The sequence below is a fragment of the Apodemus sylvaticus genome, chromosome 14 (genome assembly GCF_947179515.1).
Source record: "Apodemus sylvaticus chromosome 14, mApoSyl1.1, whole genome shotgun sequence".
NCBI classification, from domain to species: Eukaryota; Metazoa; Chordata; class Mammalia; order Rodentia; family Muridae; genus Apodemus; species Apodemus sylvaticus.
In genome coordinates, this window is record NC_067485.1 from 79,395,412 (window position 1) to 79,414,763 (window position 19,352).

General features: G+C 44.8%; 1 protein-coding gene across 3 annotated transcripts in view; it reads left to right on the plus strand.

Moving 5' to 3' along the window:
• Camk1d (calcium/calmodulin dependent protein kinase ID) overlaps positions 1-19,352 on the plus strand; it is a 398,518-nt gene that overhangs the window by 180,956 nt on the left and 198,210 nt on the right. The window lies entirely within an intron of this gene.

Here is a 19,352-nt window from a genome sequence, read left to right on the forward strand (position 1 = left end):
GGAGTGGGGGTGGGGTAGTCTGTCCTATACAGATTTCGCTCGTGCCTTCAGCAAAAATAAGGGAGACAGGCCCAGAAGCAAGGTGGAGAAACTGAGTTTTCATCCTGCCTTCACTTGGACCCTGGGCTCGAGAGAGGAGGCCGTGCTTTTTAGCAAAGGAGGCTTCTTGGATGTCCCGTGGATAGTAAGTAAACGAGTCCCCTTCCATGTTGTGTAGAAGTCTATGTGTGTGGTACATCCAGGCAGAGGAAGGAAATAATCTGAGCAGGGTTGGTAGTACTTAAGAAGATTAACAGGGCATGTGGGGACCCCTGGTGTTCTTTTATCTCCATGTCCTATCCTCTGGTGGGAGAAGGCTTGCAAAGCACAGATAGAGCTCTGCCAGGTGTGTGTCGGTGACTGGTGGGAAGACCAAACACAGAAGGTTTGGCCATCGGAAGAAGCAGAACTTACGAAGACTTATCATTAGCCATTCTGCTGACGGCACTGCACCCTGTGCCCTGTGTTTGAGATGTGGCTTCCCCTGGAGGCGGTTTAGTCACCGAATTTAAAAGGAGGGCATACTCATGGAAGTCTGGAAAAAATAAAGAGAAACCTTACCCCCCAAAAGCACCTACTCATGCTTGGAAATTTGCCACAAATAGACTAAGTATCGGGTGGGACCTTCAAGGCTCTTAGCAGAATTAGTAAATATTGAGTCAATGTTTGGTGATTTTTTATTTTAAATTTCCTTTGCAGCTAACAGCTCAAGCAGGATGGATCTCTTAGATGTTTCCTGCATGCAGGCCGTTGTCCCTGTCCTATGTACTTGTTTGTTTCTCTTGCACCCTGGAAGAGAAGTTATAAAGGAAGAAAGCTGGATTTCCTTCAATAATAATAATAATGATGGTGATGATGATGATGATAGTCATTCTCAACGGTTGTTCAGGAAGTAACTTAGCTGTGTCTTGTAAAGTGTTTCCCTCTAACTTTTAAAAGTAAGCAGCAGTGTTTGTAAAGCATATAAAATGCACTCCTGGATTGCTCTGTGTGTGTGGCAAGACTGGTCAGAGGCAGTCACAAAGCAAGCCTGTGGACAGAAGCCTTGCCACCCTGCCCTGTCCTGGCTCCTAGCCCCTGATGTGCGTTTCTCTAAAAGTAGAGAGAATTTCAGCCAGGCGTACTGGCACAGGACCTGTGTAGTAATCCTGGCACTGGTGGAATGGGGTAGGAAGACCAGGAGTTTAAGACCAACCTGGGTTTCAGGAGACCTCCCATCTTAGCCCTGCCCCCTACTTGGAGAATATGGAAGTTGTTTTGAACAACAGCAATGGGGCTGAGAGAATATGTTTCCAGATCAGGAAGGGGTTATTGAAAAGTCCTCCTTGGTGCTTTCTTTATATTGGAAGTAAAAGGCATGCTGGGTACAGGACCTGGGAAGTGAAAAGCATGCTGGGTTCAGGACCTGCTGCTTTTACAAATCAATCCTCCACTACACACACACACACACACACACACACACACACACACACACACACACACACACACAAACACACCAGCAACTCCAGGTGGAAGTGTAGAAGAAATTGCAAGAAATTGTCATTTTCAATATTTACCACTTACCAGGACCTAAAATTTTTAAAGAACAGCAGCCTGTGGGAAGATTGACCTGCTTTCATTGCAGTTATTGAATATTTCCCTGAGACATGAGTTTCTTGGGCCAGAACATTCCGTAAAAGACAGAAGGGATTGCCAGTAGTTTGGCATGTGTGCTGGTTTTGGAGTGTGGCCCTGTTTGTATGATGCTGAGAGGCCAGACCCTGGAGTAGAGTGAGGAAGAACTAGGAACAAGGTAACATGGACGCAGAGTGTGACTCTTTACAAATGACAGTGTGCTGCGGCAACGCAGTGTAGGCCTGGCCATTCTCTGTAGAGCCTTCAGGGAGCCTGTCCAGCATTTACCAACTCTTGTTATTTTCTGAGGCACTCCCTGCATCATTCTCTCAAATCCTGAGACTCTTGCTTCATATGCACGTCTTTAGCTATGGCCTAGTTGTTTGGTGTTGCATGCCCCGTAATTACTGTTGAGCAAAAGCACTTTAACAATGCATGGATGTGATTCATTTTGGTTTTGTCCAATTCAGCTCCTAATGAATTATATAATCTAGCTGGGCAGACACAGTGGCCCCATATAGGATAAAAGGGCTGGCCAAGAGATTAGAATCATGGGACCATAACATTTTAGATCCATAAAGGACCTGAGAGGTTTTAGTTTGCAGATGAAGCAATGATAGCTCACTGAGATGAACTGACTTGCCCTGGGAAGTCTGGAAGCTGGCAGCAGATGAACTACTAATGTCTATTATGGACACACTGGTTATTTACCTACAAGCTGAGAGTGTGGTTGACCAGTTAGCTACTTACTGTGGTATGATAGGTGGGGATGGTGGAACCCTGATGTTCTATAATATTTTTAATGCTGACAGGGACAGAGGAATGCACCAGACTGTGACCAATGCTGTCTGAACTGCCATCTCTTCAGAGACCCTCACTTAGGCAAACCCAGGATTCCTAGCTTCAGTGTAGAAAAGGATTGCAGGCCAGGACGGTAAGAAACAAGAGTCGAGGTTATTAAAACTACTACTTAATTTCGTTTGTGTGTGTGTGTGTGTGTGTGTGTGGTCGTGCACACTTGCCATAATGCCCAGAGGACACTCTTAGGTATGAATTCCTCACCATTCACCTTGTTTGACACAAGGTCTCTCTTTTGTTGTTTGTCTCTGAGCGTATCAGGCTAGCTGGCCTTTTTCAGGAGTCTTCTGTCTCCCCCTTCCATAGGTGCCGTAGGAACACTGGGATTCCAAACATATGCCACTGTGCCTGGTTTCCTTGTGGGGGCTGGGATTTGAACTCAGGCCCTCTTGCTCTTATAACAAGCGCTTTACCCACTGAGCCATCTCCCTGGCCCCCAAAGAGATGCTTAATAGAGTCGAAGCCCAGGTTTTAAGAGAGAGGCACTTGTAATCCTGTGTGGGCTTCTTTAAGAGAATCACACTTGATGGTCTTTACAGTTGTATGATCTACAATTTTGGAGGGATTTGAAGCTATTATCTTCAAAGGGTTCTTAAGGAAACTAATGAGGTCACAGGGTGGTTCCTGAATGGCCCCCGACAGGACTATACTTGATAACATGAAACGCTAGATTAGAGGGATCTAGGAGAGAATCCTTACTGTAAACAGAGTTAATAGTCTTGTTTGTGAGATTCCCAGGAGATGTCTGTGAGGAGGCTGGGGCTCTGCCCAAGGTCTTATGCATCTATTCTCATTGCTATTTTAAAATGAAATGTCTGTACATGAATGAAATATTATCTCTGCTGGCAGCCTTCAGAGCGAATGTTGACTATTCGCGAATTCTTGCTCGTTTGGCAGTGAGAGGCTTCAGCCAGACCCAGGACTTAGAGGCTCACTTTGCTTCTCACAACTTTCCTTGGCTTCACGATAGCAGCATTTCAGGGGCTGAGGCCAAATCAAACCAAACTAAACAATGAAGAGTTTTAGACTTTCATTGCATAATAAGTTCCAGATCAGCTGGAGGTCAATATGGCTAAATAAATGAATTTCATCCATCTTTCTGCTACTGATTTTCTTTGAGAAATTGAATATATGTATGTATATGCATGTGTGCACATACGTGTGTGTGTGTGTATGCATTTGTATGTGTGCATGTACATGCAAGCGTGTGTGTGTGTGTGTGTGTGTGTGTGTGTGTGTGAGCATCTTCACATGCAGATGCACATAACTGGATGCCAGAGTCAACATGGAGAGCTTTCCTTAGTTATTTTTCATCATACTTTTTGAGGCAAGGTCTCTCTTTGACTCCGGTAGATTGACTGGCCCGTCAGTTTCAAGGATGCCCTTTGTCTCTGTCTCCCCCCCCCACCTCTAGCACTGGCTTGTAGACAATCTGTTCAGCTTTTCAGATGGGTGATAGGGATCAAAATCAGCTCCTTAGCTGGGAAGTTGATTTTTCCTCCCATTCTGTGGAGCCACTTGCTTTCTCTCTATTTTCTGAACCATCTTCATGCCATTTTCAAGAAACCTGCCTCAAGTGGTTTGTATTGCCAGTGTCCAACCCAGAGGGATGCTGGGAAAGAAACGGTCAGACCAATGGCTACCAGCCAGATCAGATGTCGCTACAGAGCTCCAGCCTCAGTATGTATCAACCGGCCAAGGAAGCCTGACAATAACCCCCATCCTGATTGGTCCAAATGACAAGGACTTGATCAATGAATGCCAGTTGCCCTGGTTTTTGTCCTCATTTCCAACGTAGAACCAATGGGGGACAGGTGCATGTGCTCCCCAGTCACATGGGAGCCTTGCTGTTCCAGGCCCCCCTGCAGAGATCCCAGGCCACCAGTGTCACCAGGCCAGCAGTCTTCTTATGGGACAGCCCAGCCTTCCTTTTTTTCTGCTACAAAGCCTCCTGCTCCACTTTTCTGGTTGCTTTCTTGAGTCTCTGCCAAAGTGACTCAAGTCTCACTCCCTTTGTAGTAAGCTCTGATAAATAACCTTTCTTTTCTCCTTTTGGTGGACTGCATTGTCACACTGGAAGAGACGCAGGAAAGAGCCCAGTTCTACCTGCTTAGGTGCTTTGTCTGGTTATGATATTGCAGCCGTATCTACACCTACATAATAAGGCCTCAAGACTCATTTGTCCCTCCCTCCTTCCCTCCCTTTCTTCCACTTTTCCATGTTTATATGTGTGTGTGTGCACGAGTGCTGTGTGCATACATACCATACATGGATTCTTTCATGTGGAGGCCAGAGGACAACTTTAAAGTATTTTTCCTCAAGTGATATTATTATTATTATTATTATTATTATTACTGGATCATGAGGCTCCCTAATCACACTAGTCTGGTTGGCCAGCAAACCCCAGGAATAAGCCTGTCTCCACCTTCCCAGTCCTGGGATTCAAGTGCATGTCACCATGCCTGTTTTTTGTCTGTTTTCAAGTATTGGTCCTGAGAATTGAAGACAGTCCTGACGTTTATGCAGCACGCAATGGGCTGCCTGAGCTACTGAATCCCGATGTAAGAATGTATGTCTGAATCCAGTTCTGCTCAGGCCACCATATCTGCAGTGGCCACTCCCCTTCTCCCAGGCACACTGCTGGAACATCATCTAGGACTCTTTAAAAATCCAGGTTCCAGGATTTTTTTTACTTGGGGAAATGAATGTATGCCAAAGCAGATATCTGGAGGCCTCACATTCTCCCTGCCATCCTCTTATTTCTGTCTGGGAATTAGAGAGCTGGGCTATGATGTTTTGCAGTGAAACCACGCCATCCTCAGAAAGCTCTAAGACAAGACTCCCACTCCTTCCATGGGAGTCCTGATATCCCTGCTTTCCTCTCTTCAAAGCCTTTACCATGCTGTCTGACTTGGTGCTGGGGTCTGAACCCTCCTCAGAGCCTCTGCTATGCTGTTGTTTGTCTTTCTATCCATGGTGTCAAAGAAATTCTTTTAATAAATGCTTTACTCCCAAGGGTCCATCTTAGGGTCCTTCTTGAGTCCCTTATTGGAGATATTCCCTTTATGTATAAATACTATAGTATCTGACAGTCATTGTGGTGACTGGTAACAACAAAATGGTCTCATAAGTAGCTAATGGGTGGGAGCAAATACTGTGGTTCCACTGGGTAAAGGGATGATCACCATCCCAGGCTCAAAGAGGAGCTTACTCTACTATCCATTAAATCCCAGAGACATTCTCTCTCTCTCTCTCTCTCTCTCTCTCTCTCTCTCTCTCTCTCTCTCACACACACACACACACACACACAAAATGTGGGCTTTTTCCAGAAGGCAGATCTTTAAGACAAAATGTTTTCTTCATTTTCTTTGGGTCCCTAGTTGAGTTCTTGTTGGTTTGAGGAAGGGTCTCATGTAGCCCACTTTGTCTTCAAATTCATAGTAAACATTTGATCCTCCTGCCTCTCCCTCCCTGGTATGAGGAATATAGGCATGTTCTACGAGGCCCAGTGTCTGTGATGCTGTGGCGTCAAATGGGGGCTCCGCATGCTAGGTGGGCACTCTACCAACTGAGCCGTACCCCAATGCCTACTAACGCCCTATCTGAATAACAAACTATAGTGGAGAATGGCATTGAAGGCAATGGATTGGTTAAACTGTCTCACATCCAAATCCCTATATCCTCTGGTCTTTGTCTCATGCTTTTTTATAAAGGGGGAGACAACCACAGACACGGTGAGAAGGAACTGGATTCTTTCTCTCCTTCCTAAGTTTGTCTAGACTGTATATAAATCTATTTTTCCTTTGCCAGTATCTAGTCTAATGTCTTGCGGAGTGCAGAGAGCCTGGGTGCTTGTTCACACTACTCCTGTAGTGTGATAACTCCCATACTGTTGTTGCTAATGTAGCTATTGTCACTGTAAGTCTTGGAGCTGATTCAGTATAAAAAATGTCTAATAAATAATAAATAAAATATATAATATTTTTATTATATTATCTCTATATATTAATTGGTATTGGAAATTAACACAGTAGCAGTTCCTTAACTAGCTAGTTCCTCAAATGATCGCACTATCTCAAAACTTTAGGCATTATCTGGGCAGACGCTCAACTAGTTTATCTAAGTTACACCAACTACCTTGCCTCACCCAGCCATGTGGCTAGCTATGCCTTCCAGGCTCTCTGATGTCTCCTGGCAAAAGGTCTTCCTCTTTCTTCTTCCCAGAGTTCCTTTTTCCCCTTCCAGGAAGTCCCGCCTTCCTCTTCCTGCTCAGCTAATTGGCCATCAGCTTTTTTATTAAAGCCAATCAGAGAATGCCTTAGATATGTGAGGAAGAACAGAGACACAATTTTACACATTGTATCTCAGCACCTCTGTCTTTTATAAATATCTGCTTTCCCCCGTGTTGTCCTCTAAGAACCTAATACAACAGGTACTTTTCTGCCACTGGCCACCCTCACTCAGTTCCCTTATTTTTGAGACAGGGTCCCATGTAGTCCAGGCTGGCCTTGAACTCATAACGTAGCCTTGAACTTTTGATCCTTCTTAGTCTCTCTTCTTTCTCCCTGGATCATGTCACACCTTCCAGAATTCTCTTAAATGTCATTTCCTCCTAAAGTCTAATCTAAGTTGAGACTCCCATTATGTTTTAGACCAGAGGTCAGCAAATGCTTTTTTATAAAAAAAAAAAAAACCTAATTATAAGAATTTTAAATTTCACAACACACACAGCTATTTTCTCAACTCTGATGTCATAGTAAAAGGTAACTAGATGGTATATAGATCAATGCTCAGACCAAGTAAAACTTTATTTATAAAATGACTGGTTTTTTTGGTGGTTGTTTTGTAGTGTGCTGTTATGGTTTGAATGTGAATTGACACCCACAGGCTCCTGTGTTTGAATACTTGGTCCCATTTGGTGGTGCTGTTTTGGGGATGCTTGGAGAACCACAGGGCTATGGCTGACAGATATTTGGCAAAGGGCGGGGCTTGGAGTTTCTAGGCCAGTTCTGCTTTGGGCCCTGGCTTTCTGCTTGCTGTTTGATGTAAACCTCATGCCCCTGCAGCCCCCGCTGTGAGCTGCGCAGGCCACCATGTGTTCTCCGACAAGATGGACTGCAGCCCCGCTGCTGCCAACCTTGAGAATAAATACTTTCTCCCTTGAGTTGCCTCTGTCAGGGATGAGAACAGCTAAGGAAGACACTCACCACGTTTCACAGTTTCACAGCTGCCTCACACGCGGTGATTGGCTTGCTGTCTCGTTCCTCTGGAATAACTCTGAGGTGTTCCTTTCTGCATGTACAGCACACGCATGTGCTTCACATCCCTGTCATGTAATAAATATTGAATTAGTGAGATGGAAGTGCATAAGGCTCCCAAGTCCACCCTGCGTTTCCCACCTTACTTAGCAATGCATCACTGTCCTTAATCTGTTTCCCAAGCTTTGATTTGCAGGGCGGGGGTTGGGGGAAGTCTTTTGGCTAGGACCATTTTCTGAAGACGAATCCCTATATCTTCTAATCCCAAGACTAGAATCTTTTGGACTTTTCTGCCCTCCAAAGCCTGGGCCTCCTGATTGCCAATGTCAGTCATGGGTCACAGGATTTTTGAACCAGATGAGAACTTGCATTGTTCTTCAATAATTAAGACACAGGTTGTGGAGCTGCATGTCATTAGAAGGGTTGAGATCATCTTAAGAACGAAGGTATCCCAATTATGGGGAGGAGTCCTGGGACAGGTCAAACTGGCGCTAACCTGATTTGGCAGGAGAGGGTAAATAAACAAATGAATGAAGGCAGCCTCCGCCTAGCAACCCACCCCAAGCATTCTGAATGTACGTTTCCTTTATCCCAGACAAGTTTGTTTTGTTCAGTCACACATTAGTCTATAGGTGTGATTCTTATTTTTAAAGGCGACTAATTCCAAGAGACAGTTTGAGGCACGCTGATCCCCGTTGTATTTTTCTTGCCTTCCTAGTGCCTGGCAGTGGAGGCTGTCAGCACCCATTAGCTTCAGCTGTTCTGGTTCTACAGAACCAGAAACATGTGCCCACGGAGCCCTTGCTGTGGGCTCTGCTTTCTCTGCCCTTCTGCATTCCTGCCGTAAACTTTCAGGGAGTCAATGAACTTAGGCCAGAAGTCTTTGCCTGATCAAGAAATTAAAGGCTAATTTAGGTTACAAGCTGCTTGACTCCTTGACCAAGAAGTCACTTTTAGATATGTTCTTTCCTGATTAAAAGCAAGAGTGATTAAACAAAGAAAGGTATGTATTTTAGGTGGTTCTGTCTGTCTAGTCCGGCTGGAAGTGTCTGGGTCAATGAAGATGGGACAGCCTTGCTGCAGTGAAACAGAAGCCATGTCCAGGGGGATAGGAGAACAAAGGTCACGGTCCAGAAAACAGAGCCGTTTCTGGGCTACAGAAGCCCAAGGTGGCTGGCGTCAGTGCTAGTGTAGACGATGGAAGTCTAGGGCAGGCTCTGTGCTGAGCCTCCAGACTCCAGATGACTCCAGGAGGACTCATTGATGCTAAGATCAGGATATAGGGGAAGGGCCAGAAACATGGGGGTTATCGGGATCTAAGGAGTCTCTGAGATGCCACAGCTTAAGGAATAATCCCTTCCTCTGATTCTCACTGAAGAGCCCAAGCCCACATCCTATGGCCCTTGTAACCTTGAGGAGCAAGCATTCTATCCAGGGCTGTCTTGAGATTTCTGATTTTATCTTGGTCTCTGCATTACATAAATTCATTCCAATGAACATGTTTGGGGTGTATGACATTTCTGCCAAGGTGTGTGACATTTCTGTCCAGAGGACATTCTCCCCTTGATTTCCTCTAGGATAAGAACTTGGCTACCTACCCCTTTTTCCTGCCCAGCAGCATTGACATACAAATGAATGTGGCATTAAATATTAAATTACTTACTTGTTGTTGTCACAAAATGTCTGACAGGAGAAAGAGTTGATTTTGGCTTACTGTTTCAAGGGACACAGTCTGTCTCTGAGGGGGCTGGGATGACAGGCAGCAAGCAACTCATATATACAGATAAGAAACTTCATCTCCTTACACCTAGGCAGAACAGGAAGTAGGGCTGGGCTATAAAACATCAGAGTCTGCACGTCCCCCACACAGTGACCCACATCCTCTAATGGAGGTCTTCTTCTCAAGGTTCCAGAATCTTCCCAAACAGTGCCACCAGCTGGGGGCCAGGTGTTTAGATATGTGAGCCAATGGGAGATGTTATATAGCCATACCATGACAGACATTGAAAAAGAAATTATGCAAGAAAGAAGAATTTTTCATATCTTTGGGACAAAAGCATGCTTCATTTTTATTGTGTTTCTGACTATGCAAGTTATTTCGCAGCCTTGGACCAGTCAGTCTCATGGCCATGATCATGACCATGGGTGGTAGCCTCTGCCCTGTCTGCCTTTACTGCTCTCTGAAGATAAAGTCTCTGCCTGGGGTAGAAACGGCTTCTTGGCAAGACAAGGCACACCCTGCAGCTGGTTTGGTGGCTCTTCTAATTTACACATGCCTACACATGCACAAACTCACTAACAAATGCACGTTTAAAAAGATGAAAATGGTTGGTTATAGATAGTGATTTCTGACTGGTTAAACCTATATTCATTTAATAGTTTCCAGTGGGCTTCTCTTGAAGCTGACTCACTGGAGGACCCTTAGCCTGCTAGCCTCCCAAGGAAGTCTTTTGAAGCTTGAGTTTAAGCCCCAGTCCTGAATCCCTACCTCAATACTGAAACCTTGTAATAAGGTCCAGCCCAGAAGTGAGGTCCTCTGGAATCTCCTCTGGTCTCTGGAGGTGCTGTGGCAACTTCTGGTCAGTTGTTGGTGTCCCATCAGTTGTCTCCAGATCCCAACACACCCACAGGTCCCCAACACACCCACAGGCTTTTGCTTTTTTGCATTTTTCTGGCTGCTGTTCAGTGGGTCCTGTTAAGATCCTTGTCAGTGAAGATTGGATCAGAGCATAACCTTCCAGGCAAGGACTCCAGCAGAGGCTGTGGCAGCTGAATGGTCGGATGAAACTGCCATTTGTAGATTTCAGGGTCTGGTTCAGCATTTATGAAGCTCCTATAATGAACCCACCCATGAGGCCATTATGTATCCACAGCTTGTGTCCTATAAAGACTCAGAGCCTAATGAATGATCCTAACTTTCTTCATAGGCTCAATGGGTTGGAGAAGGATGTCTGGATGCAATAGCTCTTTATTTTTCTCAGTGCCCAGTGCTGAGATGAATTCAAGATGTCATTTGTGGTGGAGGAAACATCTGCCACTCTCTTGCGACATTCTTACTGAGGAGAGTTCATTTTGAACTTCCAGGAATTAAAGCTAGGACATGGTTCACCACTCTGGGAACTGTAGGTCATTGGCCTTCCCGGTCGACCATTACTCTCAGGCATGCATTTGCCATCTGGGGGAGAGATGATTTCTTTCCATGGGCGGAACTGCAGCGAATGAGCAGTTGTCTGGAAAGTGTGTCCGTAGAGAAATATGACTGCCCTAGTCCTCAGACAGGCTGCTCGCCTCTTGCCCAGGCATGTCTATGGCCCAGATATTTCCTAATGGCAAGAAACGTCACTTCTGGGGAGCTGGGGAGCTAATGCTCAAACCAGGAGACCATATAGGGCATTTCAGCTTCAAGGTGATTTCTTGGCTATTTCTTCTATGCTGACTTGTCAGGTCTACAAAGTCACCCGTAGGATTGTAGTCCTTGACTGCCAGCAGCTGTTCATACTCCGCCTAGTAAAGATGGATGCAGTTCAGTATTTGTTGATGTGTGCTGGATAGTTTGTGCTCATATCAGTTCTCTGGGTCAGAAGTGAGAGTTGTATGTTCTACTATCAGGATATCTGGACAGTTAACCTGGATGGAATGTTTTGATATTGGCATCATGTTCGTTGGTACCAAGTCTATGTTTTACTGAGCTAAATGGGGGAGAAATACACACAATTTAATTTTTTAAAATTATTTGTATCTGTGTATAGGCCAGGCATATACATCAGTTTAAATCTTCTTCATTTATTTGATTATTCATTCATTAATTTGTTTGCTTATTGATATATTTAAGACAAGGTCTCTTACTGAAACTGGTGTCCAGCAATTGTTGAGTCTGTCTGTCTGTCCAGCCATAGAGCTCCTGGAATCCACCTGCCTCTGCCTGCCAGTGCTGGGTTGACAGACATGGAGCCACACCTGCTTTTATGTTTGTGCTGGGGATATGAACTGAGGTCCCCATGCTGGCACAGCAAGCACTGTATCCACAGAACCATCTCCCCATTAAAATGGACAGCTCTATGAATTCTGTGTGTTTTCAAGTTACTGACATCGCTCGATGCAAGCAATCTCTGGCTACATCTCCTTGGCGAAGGATAATTGTGGATTAGACTCTCAAAGACCTCATTCACGCCTTGATTTTTCAGAATCGCCACATGAAAGTATTGCAGAACTTGGGTCCCTGCTGTGAAAATGAAAATACTTGAGGATATTCCGTGGCTTTTCCATTATTCATGGCCACTGGTGGCAGAACATCATGGAAGTACAACTGCTCAAAGCTTGTGATTATGGGTGGGGCCCTCCCGCATTCTGGGTTTGTTTCTTTCCCTACAGCTGTTCTCCAGCTTGATAAAATCAGAACGATGCAGATACTCTGCCCATAAAAGGCTCTCGAGACACATCAGTTTATATTATAAGCGGGCCTAGGCACCTTTTTACATATCCCAGGAAACAATCTAATTTCAAGGCAAGTTGGGGAGCTCAAGAGTAGCTCAGTAGGTAAAATGCTTGCTGCTCAATCCTGGAAACCTGAGCTCACATAAAAGCCAAACACAAGCACAGATGTTCAGCATCCCCTACCATAAGGTAGGAGGTGGAAATAGGAAAGGTGTCAGAAGCTTGGGGTCCAGCTAGCCTGGCTTATATAGCAGTGAACCAAAGAGACTTTGCCTTAAAACAAGGCAGAAGGTAAAGAGCTTCTAACACACTAAGTTCCCCTCTGACCCCAACATGCACACACACACACACACACACACACACACACACACACACACACGGTTCTAGTCATCCTACTTCCTGAAGATTTAGAATGCCCCACTGAGAGATTAAATTCCTGGGTGCTATTTATTTTGGAGTTGGATCTGAACAAAATGTGTGGCTTATATGTACAAAAAGAAAATGATTGTTGTTGTTGTTGTTGTTGTTGTTGTTTGAGACAGAGCCTCTCTTTGTAGCCCTGGCTATCCTGAACCTGCCATGTAGACCAGGCTGGCCTCAAATTCACAAAGGTCTGTCTTTGCATACCACATGCGGGGATTAAAGGTGTATACCACCATTCCTGGTGCAAATGATCTTTGTAATATTGCCCGGGTTGTGAAGGCAGGCCTGAATGGAGGAGAAAGGATCATATATGGGTGTGCTGGGTATCTTGCCACTTCCTTTACATCAAGATTGTTAGTGTGGTCTCTGCAGTCTGGAGACCACCCTGGCCCACATTGAAGTAAAATTGAACAGCCTCCACTTCATCTTTAATGCGTAGCTTGTAAGAGATACACTATTAGTTCTTTTCTGACTCCCTTGGTATAGCAAATCTATTTTTATTAGGCCTACAGAGACCAAAATATCTTAATATGTGTGATATGATGTAATCCCTCCATGTGGGGTGGGAGTTGAACAGGGAAAGCATACTTGAGAGTTGGCAAAAACATCCACAATAGCTGTTAGATAATTCAAAAGAATAGTCCGGTCTTCATAGGAAGCACAACAACAAGGGAGAAAGCCTATATCTCCTCCCCATAAATTCTCAAAGACTAGAGATATTTCTGTGGTTGTATGGATCCCATCGGTCTAATGACTATTCATTAGCATTGTTTCGTGAGTAGTAATGATGGTGTAGTCTCTTGGATTACTCAAGAGCCACTGTTTTCTTGAGGGCTAAAACTGGCCCAAGGAGTGTTGGGAACAGACGTAGTTCTTCACCCCAACTTGTCCCTGAGGGTGGGTGCAAGCGTTAGGTCATTCTGTGAGGTGAGATGCTGCTCCCTAGAAATATGCATCTAGTTAAATGGAGCTTGGAGGAGGTATGAGGTTGGCAGAGATGCAGAGACGCAGAGACGTCTGGCTCTCTGGGTCCTGGGAGATTTTGTATTCAGGAAGCATCATAGACTAACTTATGAGACACCTCAGAGGACCAATCATGTTGACAAGCATATGTAAAGGAAGTAGAAAGAGCCAGCCTTCCTCCTCCTCCTCCTCCCCCTTCCTCCTCCTCCTCCTCCCCCTTCCTCCTCCTCTTCCTCCTCCTCTTCTTCCTCCTCCTCCTCCAATTCTTCATCTTCCTCCCTTCAGGGTGCCCTCTGTTTTGTGACTTTGATGGTTAACCTACTGGTAAGTGGCAAGATCAAGGATGATAGGAGGAGCATCATATCCCATAGATGAGATGCTGATGTTGTGTGAGCTCTTGGAATTGGAGTCCTAGAGTCAGCTTCGAGAGATAGGAACTGTGAGAAGAGATTAGGAATTCTTTATTGCGTACTAGAGGATTTGTGAGTTCATATGTTAGGCAAAAAGGGCTGTTAATAGCAAGTGGTCTTTTGTGTCTGTCGTAGACTATGTATATGAACATATTTGTGTATGCATGTGTGTGTGTGCTGTTGTACATGTGTCTGCATGTCTGCATATGGATGCTGGAAGTTGACATTGAGTATTGTCATGGTTTGTATATGCTTGGCCCAGGGAGTGGCACTGTTAGAAGGTGTGACTTTGTTGGAGTAGGTGTGTCATTGTGGGTGTGGGCTATAAGACCCTCATCCCAGCTGCCTGGAAGCCAGTCTTCTCCTAGCAGCTTTCAGATGAAGATGTAGAACTCTCAGCCCCTCCTGCACCATGCCTGCTGGATGCTGCCATGCTTCCTGTCTTGATGATAATGGACTGAACCTTTGAAACTGTTAGCCAGCCCTAATTAAATGTTGTCCTTACAAGAGTTGTCTTGGTCATAGTTGTTCTCCATCTGTGGTGTGTGTGTGTGTGTGTGTGTGTGTGTGTGTGTGTGTCTTTGTTGAATAGAGCTCGGTGATTGGCTGCTCTAACTAGCTAATTTTCTTTAAGAATAATCTATCTTGGTCTTCCAAGTACTTGGGTTCAGGTGGTACTATGCCTGCCATACTTTTACAGAAATTCTGGATATCTGGATTCCACAATGGTATGCTAAGCACTCTGTTTACTGACCCACCTCTCAGTCCCCCATCTTATTTTTATAGAGACAGGGTTACTCTCTAAATCCAGAGCTCCCTGATTTATTAGGTCAGCTGGTGAGCAAGACCCTGGGATTTTCCTGTTTCTTCCTCTCCAGGCTTAGGATTACAGGCATATAGAACCACACCTATCTTTTTTCATTGTGTGATTTAGATCTAAGAACCAGATTCCCAGGATTGTACAGCAAGCACTTTAATGGCTGAGACAGCTTACTGTGTAATAAAATATATATGGATAGTTGTTCATAAAAGTAACCAAGTTAAAGGACATGAAGAGAATCCCTCACTAGACTCTTAGTGCACTGTCTCTGCAGGAAGACTTCCCTCTTGCACTTCACATTTATCTCCAGACTCCTTCAACTCAGGAGTGACTAGAAATAATGGACCGAGGCAAGAGACTCAGAGCTGAACTCCAAGTCCATGCTTTATGTTGCAAGGTAAACCTAGAAAAAATCCCCTAATTCCTACTTATATTTTTGTTTGCTTAAGTCAAGTATAGAGGTGCCAATGAACATCCCTTATAAGTCTCTTGGCATGACATTGTAATGCCAAAACATGATGACATCTCCTGTAAATAACGAGAGCAATTGTGTGTGTGTATTTGTGTGTTTGTATGTGTGTGTTTGCGTGTGTGTTTCTCTGTGTGTGTGTGTGCGTGCATGTGTGTGCTCATGTACATGTGGGCATTTCTTTGGAAGCCAGAGGTCCGTCAGTCTTAGGTGTTGTTCTTCAGGAGTCATCCACATTGGTTTTTGAGACAAGTCTCTCACTGGTCTAGAGACTCCAAATCAGCTAGGCTGGCTGGCCTGTGAGCCTTAGGAATCCACCTGCCTCTACCTTCTCAGCATTGGGATTACACATATGTGCTCCCACACCTGGCTTTTTAGTATATGTTCTAGGGATCAAATTTAGGTTCTTAAGCCTAAAACGAAAGTACCTGGAGGCTTTTGCTATCTCCCCAGGACCCTCAAATTTGCCTGAGTAAATGTGGGCGTGGTAGGAGAACCCCTGTCTCTCTGTTCTTTATATCTCATGATGGCATATGGCATGACAGAGACTCAAATCTGGGAGTCCCAGTGTTCAAAGACACAGGTTCTAAACACAACATCAAGGGCTCAGCAGGGCTGTCCTCTCACCAACAAAATCCTACTCATCATGGTTCTCCATGTCCACTCACCTGGCACCCATCGGACTCCTGGGATAGGGCAGTCTGCTCTCAGAAGAAAATGTACAGAAGTCTGTACCAGTGCTTTCTGCTCAGGGAACAAGTTCTGTGGTCAGGGTTCCCTTGTGAAACCACCCACAGGATATGGGGATTTAGAATCTTCTGGAACTACAGGAAGTCTTGTCTCATGATTGGAAATTCTAACCCCTGGGCTTTCAAACTGCCATTTCCGATTCTCTTGAGAAATATATACTTAGTTCTTGGTCTTTCCAAAGCAATGTAATGATTAAATACTTCAGGAAAGGTCAGTATGTGGCCATTTGTCATGTCTACAGACACCAAGAAATCACCCCAACCGATTTAATTTCCTGTTTCAAGCACTGAGTAGTATACGCAGCTCCCTCCCCAACAATGACAAGACTCCCCAGTGACAGAAACTGTATTACAAAAGAGCGTGATATTCAAGGCGAGGGCAGAGAAGGCCCAAGCAGTCATTCTGAATTAAACAGCCTCACTATTCTGTCATTTGGCTCCTTCATTCACCTGAGTTTATTTCCCTCTTGGATTCCTAGCAGCAAACTGGAAATGCCTTTATTGAAGTGTGAGGGAAAATGTTGTGGGTGGCTCTCAAACATTTAGAAGACATTCATTTGTGGAGTACCTTCCTTGTCTTGGGCTCTGTGGTGGACACTGGGGCTGCAGGGAGGTATGTTGGCTTGCACACATGTATAATACGCCTGTGTGAGAACCCAGGGAGTCAAGGCTACCTGATCTCACATTAGTGTGGTCTCACCCGTAAATGTTATACATGTCTTTCTGTCTCTTTAATATTTCCCAATACAGTTCCTGATTTTGCTTCAAGTTCAACCTGTCCATGTCAAAAATTCCTTTATCCCCTACCTAGACCGGCTTTTCCAGCTGTGCCCTGCCCTGTTGTGCAGTGGCTGGATCCAGAGAACTGGAAGTCCTTTCATTGACAATGGCCATCCTGTGCCCCAAACCTGAGCAGAGCTGTTTGGGTCAGAGCACAGCTCTAAGACAGCAATAGAGAAAGGGGCATAGGGCAGCCAGCCAGAGGTGGGTGAAGGCTTGCATGAAGGCATCCTCTCTCCCTTCCTACTTGATCCTTTTTGTAAACATACCAGAAGGCATCACTCCCTATACACATCTCTGTCTGTGCCCCTTCTCCTCCAGAAAGACCAGATTTTAAGCCTTCTTCCCCAAATCAGTTCAGCTGTAGCCTGATGAATATACTATGTGGTCATCCATCATGTCTATAGAAATCAAGAATTCACTCAAATCAGTGTTTTCTATTTACAACATTGAAAAGTGTAAACTGATCTTTAACATCCATGCAACTCTTAAACATAGTTTCTAGCTGTGACTTCCAAGGACTTACTGACTCCCTGGAGACACTGCCAAGGACCAGTCTTGGACAGGGCTTAGAGAGGGATTCTGAAGAAGGGCTCTCAGTGGCAAAAGAATGACTTAAAGTCAAATCAGGGGGTGCAAGCTGACAGTCTGTGTTCTGCTCGAGACAGCTTTGCAGATAGCCCTCTGCTCAAGACAGCGTTCTCTGAAGCTCTCCAGACAGCTCATCCAGACAACCCGACTCTCAGAGTCTAAGGCTCAGTCTTTTATTTACATTCCAATTCAGTCATTTATTCCAGGTTTCCTTTAGATTATTGCATGAATTGGCATTCCATGACCCCAGCCCCCTGATTCTTAGAAAACTATAGCAAACACATTTTTTAACCTCGCAAATGAATTCAGAGATTTATTGTAAGCACAAACAATAAACTTAACTGCGTGGGATCCCATCTTGAGATTACCATTCTGACCAACAGTGCCTGGACCTAAATTTGCTCTATCTCAGGCTGAGTTGGAGCTCAGGAATCTGCCTGCCTTTTTATCTGCCTTCCTTTGTATCTTTTTCTGACAAGCTGGCTCATAGTGCAGCTTCCTCTGTTCTTTGAGGTTCATGAAGCCCATCATATAATTTATATTGCATTATCTTATTTTGCATAGTCAAGAAGTTAAGTATTTCTCAACTCATGTTTTTAGAGTTCTTTCTCACAGCCTCAAGGGCTATCCCGAAGGTCTCACTGATTACCATTTTTATACAACCTCACCTCCCTCACTCATGCTGTCTCTGATTATCATGGAGTCATCAACCTTGGCAGAGAATATTTCCTGAAGGAGGAACAGCTTTACTAACAAATGTTCATTATGATAAGCCATTGGTTTGATTTGAGGCCCCTGGCTTCTGCTACACCATCAATAATGGGCCCTGACCTAGACTTCTCTTGGATATCCTGCTGTCGACCTGAGGCATGGAGATCCTACAGCTTTGGTTCTGCAGATTGGTCCCTTTACATGCTGTAGTAGCTCATAGATGGGGTAGATGTTGGGGTAGATCTGGGCCTGGGTGGTAGCTGAGTTAGTCAGCCTACTGTCTCTCTTGCTACCATGCCTTAGAGCCAGTCCCCCCTGCTGACCCAGCAAGGGGTAGGGCCAGCTCTCTCATGTCCGTGCCTTCAGGGCCAGCTCTCTAGCCCCTGTTCAAGTGAGAGGTGGGTACAGCTCACCGAGGCCCTAGGATATCAACAAGGCCTCAAGCAGCAGCCCAGAACACAGTTGTCTGAATGGCCTTTGGTGGTGACTTGAACCATAGACATCAACACAGTCCCTTGCTGTGGTAGGGCCACAGACCCAGACATGGCTATCAACAACAGCATGAGCACAGACATCACCATGGCCTCAGATGGCAGGGAAGCCTCTCATATCAGGCCATTCCTCACCTCTGTGGCATCTCCAGTTTCACCTCTCTTCACAGTGTATGAACCTCTCCACTTCTCGCCATCTCCCATCTCTACACCACGTGCTTCTATACTATACTATACTATACTATACTATACTATACTATACAATACTATACTATACTATACTATACTATACTATACTATACTATACTATACTAGCACTATACTATATTAGCACTATACTATAGCACTTGCTCACTGTAGTAGGCGCACCTTGCTGTACAGCAGTAGGCCGGGCCTGTGGCCTATCTACTTTTTACTGCTTACCATTATGAATGTTTATGACTTGTCTGCCATCTCAGGTAGAAGGAGATCATTCTAAAAGCCTAGGAGACTTTCATGCGTATCATTGGATTCGTAGAACCCACAGAAGCAAATTGGCAGCTTAGAACTATCTCTTTGGTTAAAGACACCAAAGACAATGCTGTGAGATACATGTTATATAACCTCAGGGAAAAAAAATCCCAGGGATGATATCTGCGATGCTATCATCTAGTGCAGGCACCAGGACATTTGAGAAGCACAGTCATCAATGAGTCAAGTCACTGGATGAAACTTGAAAGCATAGTGCCTTTGCTGTGTCAGC